Consider the following 23,023-nt stretch of genomic DNA (forward strand, 5'->3'; position numbering starts at 1 on the left):
TTTAAAGGAGGGAAATCCTCTGTATTGTCAAGGATTGAATCCATTTCCTTAAGAGCTTCATATCTACAGGAAGAAATTTTTACTTCCTCTAGGTTAACTGAATTTGGGGTAGATGGAATTAAAACTTCTGGTGGATGATCCTCTTTGTCAGAGTTACAAATATCAAAACCAATGAATGGAGAAGTATCTTCTTTATTTTTGTTCTTGTTTCTATTTCTTCTTCTCACTGAAGTATCTTCATTGTTGACTCCCTCTTTTTGAGTTGTTTCCTTTTTCATGACTCTACATTCTGCAACATAGTGGCCAATAACTTTGCAGTGATTGCAGAATTTTGGAACCTTAGGAATTTGAATTCTTTGATAGAAACCTCCATATATATTTAGTTTTAACCCAAACCTTCTCAGGGATTGATTTAGAGAGATCCACTTCCACTAAGACACTAGCATAATAACCAATTTGTCTCTTAAGAGTAACATCATCTACCTTAACAGGTCTTCCCAGGGCTTTACCAATATCCATAATTATTTTTTCCTTATAGTACTCAATACTCAGACCAGGTAAATGAAACCAAACGAAATTTGTAGAAGTTTTTTGATCTGCTGGATTGAAATTTGGCTCCAAATTTCTAAGCTTAACACTTTGCTTCTCAACTTCCTAGTAACCATACTAAACATGGTGTTTATCATCTTTGTTTTCCAGTTTAATCACAAAACATCCTTTACCAAGAGGATTTAATTGACAAATACCTTTTAGAACCCATTGAGATTTCAGAGACTTCGTTGCAGCTTCCACAGAAAGTTTTGAAAAATCTAATCTACCAATAAGACTATATTTCCATTCATCAATACAATCATCAATATCTTCATCAGAGATACAAACTTCAGGTTCATACCCTTTTGTTTCAGTATCCAATGGAGAACTAAAAAAACTAGATCCAGAACTGGTTTCCATCGAATTTAATCGATAAGAGATACCGAATCCACAATTTAAAATCACAAAAACAGACTAAGAGAAAAAACAACCTGAAGAAAAACACCAATCATTAATGAAGGATATGAATTCACTTGAATTAATGAAGAAGATTGAACGCATAAATCAAAAATTTGGAAAGAAGAAAATACCAAATCTTCTATACAGGCGAAGAAACCCTAATAATCTTATAGCAGAAGCAGAGTGGGAAACAATAGTAAACATACTGGTGGTTGTCTAACTTATAATTGTTCAACACAATATCTTGTGGACAAGAAAAAAACCTCTAATAGTAAATACACATCATCCTCACACATAAAAGAGAACTTAATGGTTATCAGAAGGTTACAAGATTCTCACTCGATCGATGGCAAGCCACACTACCTTGAATATCTCACTTCATTGATTCATCTTTCGTACTAATCATTATTACTAACAAACTATTAAACACATCAAACATTCTGAGTATCCGACCATGAAACAATATCTCATACATACAATTAATAATTACTAACTAACTCGAATGGCTCTATCTACTGATCGAATCGATCATATGCCTAAACAATATATTGATTATTATTGATTACAAAGGATAGTAGTCACCAACAAGATTCTAGTTACATAAAAAAGATCCAGTTCATTACAATGGAGATCAACACCTACGAGTATTCTATAATCCTTCCTAATAACCTTTTTATACAACAAAAAGACTCCAATATTGAAAGCAAAGAAAACATTTTCCAACATTAGACAAAAAGTATACCCTACAAAAATAGTAACCTAAAACAACAAAAAGATCATGAAAATCCACAGCACATCCAAAAAGGTAACTACAAACAGAAATACATGTTGAAAAGAAACTTGTTAACTATTTTTAAGCTCTCTGCAAAGCATATTTACTCAGCCTCTTCTTGTGTTCTAGGGGTGAATATCAATAATCCTCCCTATCGTAGCTGTCACAGTCCTCCTCTTCATTATGTGTATTGTATTCTCTCCCAAATGAAATTGTTGACCCATCATTCTCATCATCATCTTCAGATTCATCACCATCATCATCACTGCTTATTGGTTCACCATATGTATCAATGCCTTAAATCGTTATTTATCAGAATGTTCGAGCTTTTCTGCATGGTTCTTGAAAAGATTGGAGGATTTTCCTTCCCAGATATCGCATGTACAAACCATCATCGACCTTCAAAGCATCCTTATTTCTCCCCTCCTCTGCAGCAGAATCCTCTTCTGAAGAACTTATATCCTCCATATGGTATTCATAAACTCCATCAGACTCTTCACTTTCAGTCTCACTTCATCTTTTCCTCAAGATATAATCATTGTCACTATCATCTCTTCACCTTCCATTGAGCAAACTCTTCTGAATTTTTTTCTCGGTTTCTTCCTTAAACTGTTAAACTATTCTTTATATCTCTCTAAAGAAAATCTCAGAAACTCTCCAATTTTCTCATCTCGAGCCTCATAGCATTGTGTTTCACATAATCATTTAGTCTTGAGGGTTCCATCTGGAGAAATCTCTCATAAATTCGTCATTATCTCTAAATTTTCTGATTCTCTCTGAATTTGTTTTCTTTTTGGGTTATTTTTTTGTGATTTAAGAATTATGTATCTAAAACCTTTATTGAACCCCCTAAATTTGGCTATTAATGGTCATTTAAGGCTCTTGGTGAAATGTCCCGTCTCATGGAAATTCACGCCTATTCAAAGCCATATGCACCTTCCCTATAGGAATAATTACTCTTCAAAACCTTATTTTCAAAGTCTAATTCTAGATATTTTGTTAGCCTTAATTACTCTCAGGATTTCCATATGAGGTGCATTGGTAGACCACCTAATTCCTTTGGGTTCATTTAGGCACTAATTAAAATCTTTGATTTTATGCAGATTCGGAAAATGCAACAATTGTTTAGAGGCATTATTGGTGACTGTAGTACATTAGCTAGGCAGCATTGCACCCCTTATACCATTTAGATGGTCTTTCCATAAAACCTAAAACTTTATATACAATATTTGTTTGCACCTTGACCTTTGGTCAAAATTCCTCTGTTTTTTTCTCTCAATCCTATAACTCCATGCCCACTACAAATTTACCACTGAAAACTCCCTTCAAATTGTCGTCTCACACTACCCTTTCACCTACCCAAGCTATAATCATTTCATTTGGAGCCATATATGAACATTATCTACCTTGCTGGAGAAAATAAAAATGCAGATATTACTTAACCACCATAGTCTGGTGGGTGATTGCGTACTTGAATTACGTCATGATGAGTGAACATAGGATTATCCTTACCAAATTTGCCTTATTATATCTCTTCAACTCAACTCACGTGAGTTGATATGCTAATTGATACAGATATTATGATAAAACGAATATCGGATTGGCTCCTAAAGTAAACAATGAATCTTGGACCACCTACAAAACAAAAAAGAAATTATTTTATTTCAATCCCTTTACTTACTTAGAACGACTTCAGCCCACCAATATTTTTCCAGTTTAAGGTTGAGTCTTCAATAACCACAAAGCCCTGTATTTATTTGAACATCAAAGTGTAATGTCACATTCGTGTGCATCAACATACCTCAACCACTATATTCAAAAAACATTCAAGACCTATATTTTTCATCAATACTGCACTCAGGTTGTTTATTTATATGGATACACACAAAACCCAAGTAGCTACTACCTCTTCGGCTAAAGATATTTAGGATCTATCTTCTCAAATGGAAACAAAACTCACATTACCTACAAATCTCCCCTCAACCCTCACTGAACCGATATTCATTTGTAAAACTGTGGGATTAGCTGAGAATGATAATTACTGAAAATGGTGTATAATAGGATACGTTTGTAGTGAACTGGTTCCCACACCTTCTATTAGGCATCACATTTGTTCTCAATAGCCGCTAGCTCAAACGCCAACTGTCACAACCTTCAGTGTCTTAGGAAACAAAGTATTGATTAAATTCTCAGCTGAAAATGATTTCAACAGAGTTAATGAGCAACGACCATGATTTGTCTATGGCTATATTATTGTTTTAAGAGTTGTTCCTCCTGGATGGCCGGTAGACTGTCAAATAACTTTCTATGATGAGATGATATGTCTTATTCTAAGTAATATTCCAAAGTAATGTTCCGAGTTCAAAGATCTCCACAAACTCACTTTGGTGAGCTCATTGAAGTGAAAGAGCCTTATGGTAACCACCCTCTAAAGAAAAATAATAAAGTATTTGTTTATATTTATGTTTATCGTGTTCTACCAGCCGACAAACCTCTTGTTACTAGAGAAATAATTGAACCTCTCATCATCGAATGCAGATATTTACTGTTACCAAGGTACTTCTTTACATCCTGTCATATTATAAATCACAAAGATGTTGTATGTCCAAGATGGATAGTAAAGCAAAAGTAAATCAAAGAAGCAAGTTCTTCTAGTACTAAATACTCGTTACCTAAGGTGTCAAGATACATGCCATTACAACCTCCAGTTCATCCTCCTGTATCGGCATCAACTCTAGTCTTGGGAGATTCTGATAAAAAGGGGTTCTACCAACCACACCTAATATTTAGTTTAGCAATCTGAATGGGTAACTCCAATATACTTTCAAGAGAATCAACTAGATAGTCAGACTCAATCAAAGAAAAGTATATCCAAGAGTTATATATCTCTCTCAACACAATCAGAGTTAGACAGAAACAAGTTCGTAAACCTGATTATAATGTGTGAGTTCTTGGACGGTATCAAACCAATATATTTTGTTTTTATCACAACCTATTTTAGACCCACCGTGTATAAACCTCTTTAAGAAACAATCACTAAAGGAATATTTCAACACGGTGTTCACTTAAAACAGGGCTAGTCCAGACTGGTCTAACAATGTGAAAAAGACAAAGTCAAGTGTCCAAGATCAATCAAGTCTTATCCAACAAACAAGGTTGGGTTTAACGAATATAATTAATTAAGGTACAACCTGTATTATTTCAATTATATAAAGCAAAAATAATGCGAAAAAGAAATAACACAGACACCATAATTTTGTTAACGAGGAAACCGAAAATGCAGAAAAACCCTGGGACCTAGTCCAGAATAAACACACACTGAGTATAAGCTGTTACACCAATTTCCTACTACCTATTCAGACTAGATGTAATACCTTCTTCAGCTGTATTCAAGCACTTATAGAACTCCTAGCAGAACACCGATTCTCTTTAGGAATTCTTCTCGTATAACTTCTAGCATAACACAAATTCTCTTTAGAAGTTATTCCCGAAAATCTTCTGGCAGAACAAGGTTCTCTTCAGAAGATGCAACAACACGGTTGATATTTTTCGATCTTTTGTTTTCGAAAAACACCGAATCGATTTCCCTTTAGATGTAAATCAGCAAGGTTTTGGAAATCTTGTGTTTGTATTGATAAAAACAATTACTAGGTAAAAGTAATATCAAAACAAACTTGTAGATTAGGGTTTATTATACTCTTCAAGAAAAGGAAGAGAAACCTAATTATTCTACAACAAGAACAACTAGAATAAATCTAGAGTTATCTTGTTTAAAACTTCTTAAGGATTTTTACGAGATACCTTAATCAAAGTTTTCTTTCTAACTTCCAATTTCGACTAACAAGTGTTGGTATACGATCAGAAACTGAAATATATCAAAACCTGGGGTTTATGATCAACAACTCTTGAATAGTTTTATATCAGAAGAGAAAACCTTAGAATAGACAAGAGGTGAAAAACCTAGATTACAAGTTGTATAATCAATCACGAAGATTAAATCCAACTCGGCTTTGTGATCCCCAATACAAAGACTTTTATCTCACTCTTGTTCACGAAGAACAGAAGATACGGAAAATAACATTATGAAGCTTACACCAATTTTCCAAAGGGGATGAAAACGTGTAGCACTCACAGACCCTTTATTTATAGTGAACAAGGTAGCTTGAAAGCTAAGCTAAGCAAAGCTATTTTTATTTTTCAAGACTCTCCTAATTTTGGGAGTCTTTCCTAAGTTCCAACTCTTTCCAAAATAATTAAATAAATAATTAATTTAACAAATATTGTATTTATGTGAATAAATCAGAATTTATCTTAGGAAGGAATCACAAACACTTTAATATGGTAATCAAATATGTTTGGAGTAATAGCTATCTTGCCTAGATAAGGAAACATCAAAAACTTGATCAAAAATGGCTTCTAACTCACGTAATTGGGCTCAAGCCGGTGAACCTTTACAAACAGTTCGTAGATTGTTTCCTACTAACAAACTGTAACAATTACAGCAACACTTATAATTGTTACTTTAATAAATCACTCATAACTTCATCGTTATAACTCGGAATTGAGTGATTCTTGGCTCATTGAATTCGTAATCTCATTCACTATAGCATGAGATCCTTTCTAGGGATAAAGGTTATTGTCACGAAAGTCGTGAATCAAATAACCTCAAGTATATATACATAAATGTACATTTACCGTCATATGAATTGTTCCATAGAGTGAGCATTTGTTTAGATAGATTAGAAAGGTATAACTGAACAAGAATCTAAATGAAATCAATTACCACATACCTTTGTTGATGAAGTCCTTGTTGATGTCTTCTTGTAGTCTTCAATCTTCATCCGTCAAGGATAGCTTCGATTCTACTTCTTAGACTTAATCTAGTTCGAAACTATCTTTAGTATACTAAATCAAGAATGCATTTTGGCAACTAACTTGACATACCAATGCTAGTGGTTTCAACCGAGCAATGCTCTAACAGATTCTACTATAGTTCAGGAAGATGTGGTTTTAGAGACTCAAGAGGAAATTTCAAATCAAAATAGCAATGGTAAAGGAAAAGCAGTTGGATTTGAGAAAAAACCCATAGTTTAGGATGAAGAATTATTGAGAAGAAATCTTCATGTAGGTCCTTTCAAGAATAAATCTTTTAATTTGAAAAAATGTGATGCGGGGGCTGTTCAAGCCTAACCACCCGTTATTTTGTACAATGGTTTACCAGTTATTTTCAAGCAGAAATCTAATCAGAAAGATAAGCAACAGATGACTCGATCCTGACCCCTGCAACTTTTACCTAGTTAGCAAAGTTAGGTCTGATATTCGTACCTCTAACTCAGCCATGCGTTTCAGATTCCAGCTAATCCTGCTCAGAAACCAATCAGTACTATAGAAGAAGTAGTTACTCTTTCTATCGAGCATGATGCTCTTTATGACCTTAAACATAAGATTAATCCTAGAGATGATTTTTGTAAAACAACGACAGCCAATAACTCTACTCTTGCTTGCATTTTCGTCGTTCTACAACCCTGATTTTTCAGAACCATATTACAACAATCTTTGTCCCCCTATCACAAAATTGTGAAATCTCTCGTCTCTTAACCGCACAAATTGTAATTTCAATACCCATACCTTTGTTAACCCTTATGGGAATTTCAATGAGCTTACTGATGATTCTCCAGCTAAAAATGTTGTCTGCAATAATTCTGCTCATGATGCTTCCAATATGGATTTGAATGATGTCGAAGGAACTCAGATGCCTGATGATATTAATACTTAATTTGATTGTAGTTTGATTCCACCAGTTAGGTAAATTCTTCTATGTTACCTCCTTCTAATAATGATATAAATGAATTGTCTACACCCGCTTCTAATTATCATGTTAATAACGTGAACATGCTCTGCTGGAATATATGTAGGTTAACAAAAAAAAATCTATTAATAAAGAGCTTAACCTCCTCTACAAAAACATCAACCCTGACATTGTTTTCTTATCTGAGATTAAAATGAAAAATGATACTGCTGATAGGAAATTAAGGAAATATGGGTTTTTCGTGCACTTTTAATGTTCCTTGGATTGGAAGAAGTGGTGGTATGGTTCTGGCTTGGAAAAAGGAGATTGATATTAGTATTTTATCCTCCGATTCTTGAGGAATTTATGTCACGACCAATGATATTATTCACTCAAAACTTTATCATATTCACTTCATCTATGGTGAACCCAATTACAGCCTTAGAAAATATTTTTGGTATAGTCGATATCGATTACCACCTACTCCCTTCATTGGTGCATTATTTTCACTAGTTTGGTACTAAAATTAATGCTTTGTCTAATTGATAGTTTTCATATCATTATGCTTTGATTTTGTTCTTTTTTTTTGAATTTCTTAGGTGTTTGGGTTATCTTAATCAAAAGGAAGTGAAATATATTCAAATATGAGATTTCTTCGCATCATCTTGAAGAGGACGAAAAGACGAAGCCAACGGCAAAAACAAATAAAATGAGGCCATTCAGACATGATACGAGGAAGTTAAGAGCATTTGAACTCAAGGCATCCATAGAGCTGAACTCATCCTATTTTCCATCTAAACTAAAAACTCAGTTTTCCTTGATGATTTCATACCTCTGAAGTGGTCCATCAAAATAGGAGTCACAGATATCCTATTGATTGTAGAGACACCATGTTCAAAAGTTGGAACGTTGACTTTCCGATCAGTAGTGCGAGCATAATGACGAGCCTTTGCACAGTCAAGGATAACTTTCTTCAGATTCCTGATCAAGATATTCTGAGTACCAAGAATTTTTGCCTCTCCGTCAATGAGCTGATTTATCTACAATTGAAGGTTAGCAAGTTCGTTCTTAACTTCATTTTGAACGCGAATTAGTTCCTTGATAGATATTCAATCCAAGAGTTATGTTCTTTCTTTTCCAGCATCTTTTTCAGAACAAACTCTCGATCAGAATCACATTTGAAATCTTCCTCCGTGATAGGGTTAACTTCTTCTTTTGGAACAACTTCCATAAAGTTCCTTTCTGAAGTCACTGAAAACGTATAGGGTACATATATACTCAAACTCAAACCCTAGTGTTTCTTGAGGATACTTGGACGTTCGTGATAGTGACCAAACGTCAAAGCCATACCTAGTCAGGAAAACTGCATACTGAAACACAATACCACCTGGTGATAAGAAATGCTAAAATTAGTAAATGATCAAACAAACAACCAGTTGAAACACATCTAATACACTTAAGCATCTTTCAACCATCATCCTTGTATCTCTCAAGTTAGATAACAAGGATGGGTCTTCCTTCAAGTAGGAAGCTAAGGGAGACACAATCTCACCAAAGGTGTTGAGATGATTTACACTTGGGTGTTTAATCCTGTATTTCTTATCTTCCCCTGACTGTTTTCATGTCTTGAAATATTCTTCACAGTCCTTCCTGAAAGCTTAAAAGAGGAAGCTTTCTGATTACTGAGTCTAGGACCTCTGGAGATTGGTTCAAGAGGATTTTCTGAAATGGGTCTCCAAACACTAGAATCAGTTTTACCAGAATCACTCTTATAAACACGGGCATTGCTTTCACTAATAGCACGAGAATTTATACTACTAGGATGTGCAAACATCTTGTAATGATTTCTTGAAAAGAGATCATGTTTATAAGACTTCTGGTATCTTGTGGGTATGATCTCACTGCAGAAGTTGATTGAAGATTTATTTCATTGATAGTGGAATGAAGCAAACTGTGAAGCCTTGCAATTTGTTTCCTCCTGACAAAACAACAGAGTGCATAGTGATTCCATTTACCTCAAAAGGTACAGACGTGTGAACGAGAATCAATAGCCAGCATCTGATCCAATTTCACAGCCCTAGAAGAAGATTGTAAGTTGTGCAAACTATTCTCGACACAATCTTCTTTGGGAGGGTAACTCTTCATGTACTGTACATTGAGGGGAACAGTTTCAACGGAATAATTTTTCCTCAGAACAGAGTTATCCTTTTCCAAGGACTTGCATTGTTCATTGGATAGAGAAATAGATACTTCTAGTTTCTCTTTTTCAATATGAAGTCTATACATGTCGGATGAATGTGTCGATACCAAACGTTTTTTTCTAACTGAGCCTTCTTTGATAATATTTTCAAGAGAACCAATCTTTTCCTGCTGCAAAGATGTTTCTTTAAGAAGTCTCTCAATATCCTTAGAGAAGGACTCAATGATGCTGTAGAGTACACGTTCTCGATCAATCGATTTTCCAAATTCATCGATAAGTTGGTCATGATTCTGAAGATCAAATGACACAGTAGAATTTTTTATAATTCTGGTGAGCTCCATATCAGCTTTAGCCATTATGTCCAACGTCTTATTGGAGGAAGAATGATTGACACAAGATGAGACATTCTTCTTACCTCGGGATTCGGAAGAATCAGCTAAGGAGTGATCCTTTGATGTATTTCCGAGACACCTGACAAAGTTGACAGCTTTAGGAGGCATTTTGGTATGCGTATGAGATTCTGTCCACAGACTCAGATTACCACAAACACAGACTTGTTAGGTCTTAAACGTGTTTGCCTGCTCTAATACCAATTGAAAAAACTGGGGTCTAACAACATCACCCAATAATTCGATTAGAAATCTGTATGGACTAACTCCGAAATACTTTGCTAGAGAATCAACTAGACAGTCAGACTCAATCTAGATTAAAGTATCTCAAGGAGTTAATATCTATCAATTGTTTTGATTTAATCAAGCTAAAACAATAGCGAGTCTTTAATCAAACACAAGGAATAACTTGGACGGTACCAAAGACCAATGTCCAAGGATTAATCAATATCAATCAACAACCAAAGGTTGGATTTCCAATTGATGATCTTAACGCACAACCTGTATTATTTCAATTATATAAAATATAATGCGGAAAAGAAATAACACAAACACCAGAAGTTTTGTTAACGAGGAAACCGCAAATGTAGAAAAACCCCGGGACCTAGTCAAGATTGAATACACCCTGTATTAAGCCGCTACAGACACTAACCTACTATAAACTAACTTCGGACTGGACTATAGTTGAAACCCAATCAGTCTCCTACCGATCCAAGGTACAGTTGCACTCCTACGCCTATGATCCCAGTAGGATACTGCGCACTTGATTCCCTTAGCTGATCTCACCCACAACTAAGAGTTGCTACGACCAAAAATCGCAGGCTTTGATAATAAACAAGTCTGTCTCACACAGAAAAGTCTATTAAAGGACAAATTTGTCTCCTACAGGTAAATTCTAAAAGTTTTATTCCGTCTTTTGATAATAATCAAGGTGAACAGGAACCAATTGATAATCCGGTCTTATATTCCCAGAGAACAGCCTAGATTAATCAATCACCTCATAACAAACTTAATCGACTAGTGAAAGAAGATGTTGCGGAATCACAAACGATGAGACGAAGGCGTCTGTGATTACTTTTATATCTTGCCTATCGGATAACTCTCACGATCTCAAGCCAATAAATATGATTGTACTCGTACGATAGAAGATGCAAGATCAGATCACACAACTACGATAAAAGTAGTATCGGTCTGGCTTCACAATACCAATGAAGTGTTTAAGTCGTTAACCTGGTTTTAGAAGAAGAAAACCAAAGGTTAAAGGAGAATCGACTCTAGCGAGCGCACTAGTATCACACAGACGTGTGGGGCTTAGTTTTTCCCAATGCTAGATGTCTCCTTTATATAGTCTTCAAATCAGGGTTTTGTCTTAGTTACAAAGCAATCCATATTCACCATTAGATGAAAACCTGATTTAGATTAAAGCTAATATTTATCAACCGTTAGATCGGAAACTTAGCTTGTCACAAACACTTGAGGTATATGTTTACTGGGTTCGTGAAAACCATGCCCAAACTTGTACGTGTATGTTGGTTCAACATAGTAACCCAAAAAGGTTAACCATATGAGCTTTTCATATTAACCTTGTTTTTCTTCACCATAACTAGTTCAATTGAATTCAAATGAACTAGTTAGAGAGTTTTTCAATAGCTATGAGATCTTATGTAACTACACAAGACACAATTGAAACAAAGATGATTCGATTCGATTGAATCGGCTCATGAACTTTAGCCACGGTTTGCATAAAGCATTCCTTAGTAATTTAAGTTTCATGTTCAGAGCACATATTTAGATCATAACCACTTAAGTTCACAAACAAGTTCGCGGACTTAAGATAACCGGCAGAGTCACTCAGCATAAATTCTCGGGTCGAGAACTTCCGCCAGTTCGCGGACTAGGTTCGTGGACTGAGTTCGCGGACTTAACACACAAACGAGTTTTTGGAAATCCCAGTAGAAATTCTCGGTACAAGAACTTCCGTCAATTCGCGGACTGAGTTTTCAATCAACAAAGTTCGAAAACTTCGGATTAAGGAATAGGACTTATGCACATATGTGTTACCACACAATGCTTATATCTATCATTGGTTATATAGACCTAAACTCTCATTCCAACCATTGAAACATTCTTAGAGGACGTTTTATAGTTGTTACACTATTTCTCGTCAAAGCGATTTTCAAAGTGATTGAAACATTATGACTTTCGTCACTCGGTGAAGATAAACCCGATCAAAGCGAAATGCTTTACCAACACACGATTTCAAGAAAAAGATAAGTAGAGTATACTCAGCTCGAAATGTCAACTGTGTATGATCCAGTCTATATAGCATACGACTTTTGTCTCATAAGAAGTAGGAGATAGAATAGATAGACTTTTGAGTGATAGATAATTTCAAGTCTCCACATACCTTTTTGTTGATGAAGTTCCATGGTTCCTTGAGTAGATCTTCGTCGTTGTATGATGAATCTCCATGAAGTCCTTGAGCTCAACTACACTTTTCTATCCCAGACCGAGACTTAGATATAGTAGACTAGAAATCAAGACTCATAGTTTTGATCACTAACATTTACAAACATGCTTGATATAGCAACGCATGTGAGGTCGACCGAGCTATGCTCTAACACAAACCAATAGTCTGTGAACTCCGGAACCGCCGACAGTCTTAAGGTTTCCAAATCGGTACGCAAACCTTGAAAATCATGTGAACTCCGGAACTTAGGTTTGGTGGAATGCGTGCAACTGGTGCGCAAACCTTGAAAGTTTTGTGAACTCCGAAACTTGGTTTTGGTTTAAAGTTTCCAAACCAGTACGGGTACTATGACTGAACCGACTCACGAACTACTATGTATTTGTATTCGTACATCTACTAATCATGTCGATTATATTTTCAAGTGTGTTTAAATATTTCCATGAGATAATTAGCATTTCATTAAATCTTTAAAATACTAGACTTAATTGATTACAATGTTGTGACTCAGAGTTAATGTATTGTGAAAAGACGAGGGTACCCAAATATACCTCAATCTAAAACTTTTCCACCTATAAGTCCTTTCTCCGAAAGTGATTGTCTATGGACTGAGTCGAGAAAATACAACTAATCGGTTCACATTTCATGTGATCGTCTATGGATACGAGATCGAGCTAATATGACAACAAGATAACTTGTGTGATTGACTATGGATACAAGATCTAGACAATACAACAACGAGGTATGTTTACTTGATAAAAAGTTCGGACTTAACCAAACACAATAGGATTTCTATAAAGTAAATAGGAATTAACATTTGTGTATTTTACTTCTAATTATAATAAAACAATTATAATTGTGGAAATAGAAAAGTAAAACACACAGTAAGATTTTGTTAACGAGGAAACCGCAAATGCAGAAAAACCCCAGGACTTTGTCCAGAATTGAATACTCTCGGGATTAAGCCGCTATACAAAATCAAAACCACTAAACCAGTTTTTTAGTTTAGTTGAGACCAAGAAACTAAACCTATAGTTCACATAATTCCGTATGTATCCCTGCGCCTCCAACTTGCAATAAGTCACACACTTGGAACAATTCCTTTGGTTCGTATTCCAAACAGTAAAGAAACAACAAATCTGTTCGGTAAAAACTGTTTTCAATCAACGTGATATGAGTTTGACAAAAGGCTCTTCCGTTTATCCCAATAAACTCCTTTATCATGTCCTTAGATCTATCCAATAACAATTACGAAAGCAAATGTCAAGATTTTGCAATCAATACTTTGAATCACAAAAAATTGTATTGATGTCGATCTACTCAACTAATCAATCAAATCTATTACAAAGATAAACCGATTATACTTGGATCCTTTTCCAGCTGAAACAAGTTTTGTGCACACCAAAGATTATGAACCCAAATATCTTCTTTGATCTTCAATAAACACCTGCATACAATCAACTTGAATCACTTGTGATCAATCACACACACAACGGAGTCTGTTAATAATGGATTATCACAAGACGTCTTTAGAACTACAAACATTCTAAAGATCCCCGTCGAAACTTCGATCTAGTTTGAGTGAATCTTATATCAGAAGAGAAGATTCTGAAGCATAAACAAACTAGGTGCAATCAAATTTCAACAACCGTTAGTCAATCAAATCAATCGAAAAATAATAATAAACTACAATTATCTAGTTTCCCACCAACGGTACTAATAGAGCTTCTCAATCCGAAAGAAGTCTTTAAACCGAGCGGTTGTAAGGATTTCGCCTAATTAGGGTATTTTCCTCTCCGAATAGGCGGCTCCACCAGTAACAACACAACTAGGTAGTTTTGCTGGCTCCGAGCGTTAGTTTTCTTGAAATGCAAACTTCAATATTTATAAACCAAGGAAGTTTGGTCACCAAGGAATTTCCAAAAACGAATATTCTCAAAGATATGCAATAAACAACAAATCAGTTTTCATAATTCCTGGAAATGCTTAGTCCAATTAATGACCGAAATCTCGGTAGAAAATATCCAACTAGTAAATGCACATTACTAATTTTTATTTTCTAAAGATATGCAACAACAATATAAAACTAAAAACCTTAATTAAAAGATTCTCAATTTATTTCGATCCGGGATTCTCCTTTAGCTATTAAGGAATATCTTTGAACAATAAAAGATAAGAGTTACTGCACATGTTCAAAGTATGTCGACATATTTACTTTGTAAATCCTTTTTCATATTTACAATCTTGGAACTGATTTGCCAAACTTCCAAACAAGTTTAGAATTGGTTCATCTGACTTCCAAGAACTATGTGATTGATTATCCTATCAAATAACAAATCATGGGTTTCACGGTTCTACCAAAACAACTTTTGGTTATACCTCCATGTGGGTACTAGAATTAGTCACGCTAGTTACCAAAACTTGGTTGACTAGGTACTAGGATCGGTTCCCACATATATATGGTATCTAACTTGTATTTGTTGCACATGTTCATAGGATCGGTTCCCCAATTAATAAAAACTTGTTGTACCTCTTACAAGGATCGATTGCCCTTTTGTGATCGGTTGCACCTCTTACTAGGATTGGTCCCCCAATGTCTAGAGTTGGTCATACCAATTACAACAAATCGATCATACCATATCAGGTGATTACTTAAGATCGGTTTCACTAATAAAAGTCATACCAATACAAAAGTCAGGCCTTGTGAATAGTTTTACCAAGAACATAAGCAAGTCATGAGCGGTTATACTAAACACACATATTGGTAATCCAAAGATTTGCAATGAATAACAATACCAATAAACCTAGCGATTTCCCTTTCGATTCATAAAACAAGTTTATCAATTGTACTTCCTTTAAACGTATGTAAAACATTGTTTCCTAGGACGAAATCTTCATCCATACCCATACATAATCACAATAGCATTCATACAATTATGTCGATGCCTTATGTACGAAGTTAAAAAGATAAGAGTTATACTTCGTATTGTATTCCTTAATACTATGTCTAGCTAGAGTATAATCATTCACAGCTTCGCAGTTATGTTTTCAATATGCACGACTTGAAAGATACGTTAGGGAATGAAACAGTTCAAGTCAAATATTACTAACCTCAAGTGGAAGGATGATATCGTCGTTGTAGCTCCTTACTTCTTCACATTCTTCAAGTCTTCCCGTAATACTTGTAATGTCTCATATCCTAATACTTTCAAGCTAACCTATATGGAGTTGACTCTAGTAAATAATCAAGCGATTCTTTAAATGAGTTTTGGTTCACTAAAATATGATAACCAAACTTGACATACCAACGCTTGGTGGGTTCAACCGAGCTATGCTCTAACAATCTCCCCATTTGTCAATTTTAGGGACAAAACTCTTACATCATCTTACTTACTAATATAAAGAAAAGAGGTTTTTTTCGGTACGATCTCATAATTTCCGTGTGTACTTTTGATCTGGTTCGTCGGATTAGATGACTTTAAAAACACGGAATGTGATGTAGGTCGTCCATCTGATAAGATATGTTTTCTTTCATATGATTCCATGTATTTCAAAAAGGAAAATAAAAAAACCCAGCAGTCGCGATGAAAAAAATGAAACTAACGAAAACGAAAACCAGCGACACCATCTTCTAACCTGCAAAAATTTATACACCACCACCCTCCATCTCCACCACCACCACCACCACCACCACCACCCTGCGCCTCAAAACCATTTTTCAGTTTCCTTCGACTATTACCACGCCCTCCTCCTCCTCCCACCACCTTAATTTCTTCAAACCTTTACAAAAACCTTTGCCGACAATCTGAGCTCCCTCTTTTAATTTTATCTGATTTTGAAATTTTAATGTATCAATTTCAAATCAAGTTATTTCACAAAGAAGGGGTTTCATTATACACAACTTACTTCACTAATCAGAGTAGATTCAGATGATTTGGACTCACACTCTGGGGTTTTAAACATCAAACTTTTCCCAAAAATTCCAAATAGGTAAGTTCGATCGTCAATGTATGTTAAGATCTACCTAATTTTTATTATTCTGATGAATGCTTGATGTTTGCTGCAATTTGAACCTGAGCTGTTTGACAAAATACCTGAATAAAAATTATCATTTTGTTATGTGGGATTCTCATTTGCCACCACTAAATACGTTAATTTTCAACCTGGCATCCAGTTGAACTTTTGTTTAAGTTGATTATGCTTATTTGTTCTTTATTGGGAGTGATATTCTCTGAATTTTGTAATGATATAAACTAAATTGCATACTTTGTTGTTAAGGTGATCACTGGTGGAGGTAAATCAGGCCTCCAGCTAAACCATATCATAAAGTTAGCATAGGATTCATCCTAAGAAGAGTCAATGTACCAGTGTGTATGAGTTTTAATCTCACTTGGCAAGTTCAAATTTTCGTATTATTTCGTATTCCAGTTCTCATTATGGACTTGGAACTTGGAACAAACAATGTTTTGGAACCTAGATTAAGTAACTCGCTTGCGTTTAGGTTTTACATCGTGAGAATTAAGTTTAGGCATGGATGTTTTCATTGCGTATGGTTCATTTTCAGATGATTCTTTGAGGGTATGCAATGGTTGTAAAATAAAGGTTGATGTGGTCTACAATGGGCTACTGCAAATGCGTGGCGAGATTTTTGGTTGCTTAGACCCATCGTTGCCATCAAGTTTTATGAAACTAAATCTAGGTATTTGGTGGGATTACATTATATAATTGTACATAACTTTTAACAGTCTAAAATTATGCACACAAATCTACGTACTATTGCAGAATAAAATTGTTAGTTTGTACATGAATCAGATGCTAGCAACAATCCAAAATTATGTTTTGCAGGTCTTAGAACGGAGGGGCATCTTGACAAGTCCACAATTGCATTAGGCGTGCGTCTTTGATTCAAATCAAAAAGTCATATGGGAACTGAAGAAAATGCAAGGATGTTGATGTCAAATGGTCCCACGTCGAAGAGATATTGAATTATAGGGATCTATGTGCATGAGAAATGGATGTCCAACTTTCAGCTCAAACTGCAGGCGCATCGCGCGTGCGAATTCACTAGAGAGAAAATGTTTGGAGTATATTTAGCACATTGGGTTTTGGCGCTTTCTTTGTTTTACCTCCAAGGTACGTACTTCTTTTTCTTTTGTTTGGAGCATTTTTAGCACATTGGGTTCTAAAAGAAAATGTTTTATCTTTTGTTTTTTTTACCTCTTGAAGTGTGTTAACTTGAATTTGGCTATTGAGATTATGTTAAGTCATCTATCGGTCAAGGAATGTAAGAATTAGTGAATGTATATTACAGGGTTCATCGCCAAAACCCCCCTTATTCCCCTGAATTTTTATTATTGGGTGTCCTCTTCTTCTGTCATTGATACTGGGTTGCCTAGAGAGAAAATGTTTGGATGATGTGCGTTGTATTTTTAACTTATCATATTTACTTCAAAAACAAAGGTGGTTTCGTTAATCGAATTGGTGAATTGACAAAGAAAGGTGTTTCAGAGTTACAGTAGATAACTTTTATTCAATCGTTACTAGGCTTACTCTAAACATAAGTGGGAAAAACAGATCATTGTAGGGTCACCAAGGCATGAATATCTAACAATTGTCCTACAACCTTCACCGACAATGTGTAGTAGACATCACATGTTAGAAATATAAGGTTGCTTTGAATTTTCTTCTGAGAAACATCACTACACATGAATGCCACCTGATTCTCACATTCTCTTTTGATCCCAAAATCACGTCTTATTTTTCGTAGTTTGGTTCATATGGCGTTGCAGGCAGGGATAAATCAGAGACATGGAAACTACTGGAACTCGCTCTGTTAATCAGAGACAAAACATGACTGCAGAGCAGCTGGCCATTCAACGAGCAATAAACCGTGATCGACAAAGCATCCGTAGGCAAAACATGACAGAGGAGCAGAGGTTTACTGTACGCGAGCATGATCGTATTCGACACAGAGCCGTCAAGGAAAAGCTGAACCTTCCTTCAACATCTACAAGCAACAATGCTGCACACCTGTTTGAGTTACACAACAAAATGTGCAGACAGAAGTTGAAGGCTATGTGGAATTAGAGCCTCTAACACCTAGGTTATACACGAAAAATACAAAATTACGGAACAAACGGAACGGAAGGCGCATCGCTTGTGCGTGTTATACTAGTATGGATAAACAAATTACAAGAATTTATTACACATACGCTTGATTCTCAAATTCAACAGCACAATAACCTGTATACATTCAATTCATAAATGTTGATGTTGACATTATAATAACAAAGCTAATACTCCCCCTAAAGGTAAGACAGGTAGATTTTCAATCTGCACGTCTTTGTTATTCCCATCATCATATGATATGTTACTCCCCCTTAGTCTATGCTTTACTCTTTTCGTTAGATATAACGTTTAAGCACCATTGTCCTTTCCTTAGTGATACCAAATCAATACAATATCAATATCACTTGTTTACTCCATATATTTCTCCCCTTTTTTGTCACAAAATGACAAAGGTAGGAGCAAATAAAGGACAAACCGAAAGGATCTTACAAATCTTACAAAGAGACTTGCAACCTATCAGAGTTAAGCACGAGGGTTTCACAAACCATTTTTGATAACCAATATCAAAACTGAAACTACAAAGTAATTTTATTTTGATATGTTACCAAGGAAACAATTGCCCGAAGCAATTTTCCCTAATAGTTTATCAAACCAAAAATCAACTAAGCACCTTAGTTCCTTTGCTAAACCGATTTTACAAATACAGTCGTTTGTTCGATAAGACCAAAATAAAGATCAGAATTAACTCTATTTTTCTCATCAGGCTCTAGTTATTCTCATTAATAACTTAGACCTTTCACTTTTAAACAAGACAAGTACTAGGTTAGCTAACTAGCATTTCTTGTTAAGGCATTCGATTAGACTTGAATAACCGAAACCTCCACTTTGATAAGTCTAACTAAGATCAGAATTAACTTAGTTTCTCTTATCCGGAATCGAATTGGACTAAACAATTCATCCCGAAAACCTTTTCTTTTCTTAAGCCATAAAAAAATCATACAAACCAAATAAATCAACTTGCATAATTATTTACCTCAATCGGAAGCAATTGAAACAACATAGACATTAAAGTACCGCAATCGCACCGATATTTCGTAAGCCTAAACAATTGATACGAATCAATAAAGCAAGATAACAATAGTTTTTCTTAACCGTAAGTAATTGAATCACACACACATCCATACAAAAACAATGGAATAAACATCAATTGTACCAAAATTTTGTTAAGCAAAAGCAATAAATATATGCAATAAAATCACGCTTTTCTTAAACAGGAAAAAAATTAACAAATTAGTTACCTCAAGTTCCGCATCTTCTTCACCCCTGAAAGATATATCATTAAGCGCAAGTTCATATTAGAACTCTCCCCCGTTGTGTTGTCATCCTCTCGCAAGACAAAAGAACAACAATAAAGAGCAACCTTTACCAGAGAAAGGTTGAAAACCGGTTTTAACTAACGCAATGCAAAAGTTGAAACCCCGAAACACATATGCTTTTATGTTAAACCAAAAACGGTTCAACATATTGTGACTTTTTCACATATTGTTTCATCAGAACCCCTCATGATCCTTTGATAAAGCCTACCAACATGGGCTAGAACTCAATCCCGCTAAATCAAAAAGTCACCCAAACCATAAGGGTTCGCACCATATGAGATCGAATATTAAGGTTATGAAAACCGAAATCAAAACATCCCATAATCATACATAGCAATAATATAAAGCATTCAAGCACATGCTATGTAATCAAAAACTACCACAAGAAAAATTAGAATAATAATTTTATTCATAAATAAGATAGTTTTATTCAACATAGACCTTATACAATTTATTGAAAGAAATCAAAAACTGATGTCTATTTGTTTTGCAACTCAATCCTTCATATCAGTTCTAAAGGAAGGCAGATTATTACTTTCAGTCTTTAGCTTGTGAATTTCTTCAAGTAGATAACCTTGTTGCTTGACCAGAATTTCTTGCAACTGAGAAATTTTCTTGAAGGATTCTGCAAGAGCATGTAATTCTGTCTTTGATTGAACAAAGAAGTGTGTCAATGCTTCAATACACTGATCTTTCTTCAACATATTCTCTCTTACCTTCTTGCTAAGCAAATCTTTCTTTTTGATTTTAATCTTAATATCAAGAGAAGATGCAACTTATTCTTAGGTTGATCTTTCTGATCTAGCATCTTATCAAGAGAAGATGTTGGATCTAGACTCATGGTTCGGACAAGGAATGACCAAAGAATGAGAAGGATCTTTTTATAATTTTCATACTTCCGAAAATATAATATTCCTATAAATACGAATATCTCAAATATTTTCACAAAAAAATTACTAGATTTTATTCCCATAATCTACACATAAGTGCCTTGATTTTTCTTCTTCCTCACTCAAAGATTTGGCACACGTGGTGAGGAAAGAATTCTATACCGATCAGTTGGTATTAGTATGATATTTTCTCTCATTATGGAATTTTGAACAACGAGAGTGTTCTTGACCGGAAGAACACTATGGAAAGGATCTCCTTTTGTTACCTCGAATTAACGAAGTATCTTGAGATTGACAGGAGTTGCATACGCAACTTTTAGCAATTCTGTTTTTGAGACAGTTTTTGCATCTTGTCTTATTTTTTCCCTTTACCATTAGATGATTTAATAACATCGGAAGACATGTCTATTTTTAAAATGGGTAAATCACTAATGGAGGAGGAAGAAATAAGATTGACAACTAATGCAATATTAGTTGATTCCTCTTCTTCAGAATCATATAAATCAGAGCTCTCATCTAGAGTTACATCCAGAGCCTTGCTTCCAGTGTATTTCTTAAGATTGGGACAGTATTTAGAAATATGACCAAACCCTTTACACTTAAAGCACTGCAACTGATATTCATCATCTTCTTCATGATCCTTTTTGACAGGAACTCGATCATGTGTACAAGAAGATCGATGAGTATCTTTTATGAACCTCTTATTTCTTTTCTTTAAGAGATATCGAAACTGTATAGTAATCAATGAGAATGGTTGTTCAATTTCATCATCAGAACTTTTTGCAATCTGTTCATCTGAATCATCCATCTGTCTATTCCTCACCATTGGAGCTTTCGGAATTTTAACAGAGATCTTTAACTTTCCAACGAGTGTACTTCGTGAGAGTGTTGAAAGATCATTTTCTTCTATGATTGCATGCTTCTTAGAATCGTATCTAAATGGAAACGATCTGAGAATTTTTCACACTATATCCTTTTCAGAAATAGTCTTTCCAAGAGAGAAAGAAGAATTAATTATCTCAGAGAGTTTAATATGAAACTTTTCAAAAGTGTCACTGTCATCCATTCGAAGGTTTTCCCAATCGGATGTAAGAGTTTTAAGTCTAGCTTCTTTCTCTGATGTGTTTCTTTCGAATACGATCTGAAGGTTATCCCAATCTTCTTTCGAAGTTTGACATGCTGATACATGATGTTGTAGATCACGGCTTACATCATGTATTATGGCATTCAAACCATCTGAATTATGCTTTGCAAGAGCCTTTTCTTCGTTTGAAAAATCTACTAAGTGTTTAAACTCAGTTTCTGAATTTTCTATCTTTGGACGAATATAACCATCGACGACTAATAGCCATGTATTAAAGTCTCCTGATGGAAGAAAAGATCTCATAGCATATTTCCACTATAGTTGTTCCGTCAAATATTGGTGGTACGTTAACTGAAGTCGATTAATGAGAACTCGAGTTCATTCTATACCAATTGAAAATACGAGGGTACCCAAATATACCTCAATCTAAAACTTTTCCACATATAAGTCCTTTCTCCGAAAGTGATTTTCTATGGACTGAGTCGAGACAATACAACTAATCGGTTCAAACTTCGTGTGACCATCTATGGATACGAGATCGAGACAATATGACAACAAGATAACTTGTGTGATTGACTATGTATACAAGACCGAGACAATACAACAACGAAGTATGTTTACTTGATAAAAGGTTCAGACTTAACCAAACACAAAAGGATTGCTATCAAGTAAATATGAATTAATGTTTGTGTATTTTACTTTTACTTATAATAAAACAATCATAATTGCGGAAATAGAAAAGTAAAAGGAACAACAAGATTTTGTTAACGAGGAAACCGCAAATGCAGAAAAACCCCGGAACCTTGTCCAGAATTGAATACTCACAGGATTAAGCCGCTATACAAAATCTAAACCAACTTCCTATAGTTGAGACCAAGCAACTAAACCTATAGTTCGACTAGTTCCGTCTGTATCCCTGCGCCTCCAACTTGCAACAAGTCACGCACTTGGAAAAATTCCTTTGGTTCGTATTCCAAACAGTAAAGGAACAACAAATA

At 35.0% G+C, this 23,023-nt stretch overlaps 1 long non-coding RNA gene across 1 annotated transcript; it reads left to right on the forward strand.

Annotated features, from left to right (window-relative positions):
* Positions 1 to 16,175: 16,175 nt before the first annotated feature.
* LOC113288851 lies at positions 16,176 to 18,906 on the forward strand. Its single transcript, XR_003330727.1, has 3 exons — positions 16,176 to 16,596; positions 17,452 to 17,739; positions 18,396 to 18,906. It is a non-coding gene; the product is annotated as an uncharacterized LOC113288851 (long non-coding RNA).
* Positions 18,907 to 23,023: the final 4,117 nt, after the last annotated feature.

Source organism: Papaver somniferum, chromosome 6 (genome assembly GCF_003573695.1).
Source record: "Papaver somniferum cultivar HN1 chromosome 6, ASM357369v1, whole genome shotgun sequence".
NCBI classification, from domain to species: Eukaryota; Viridiplantae; Streptophyta; class Magnoliopsida; order Ranunculales; family Papaveraceae; genus Papaver; species Papaver somniferum.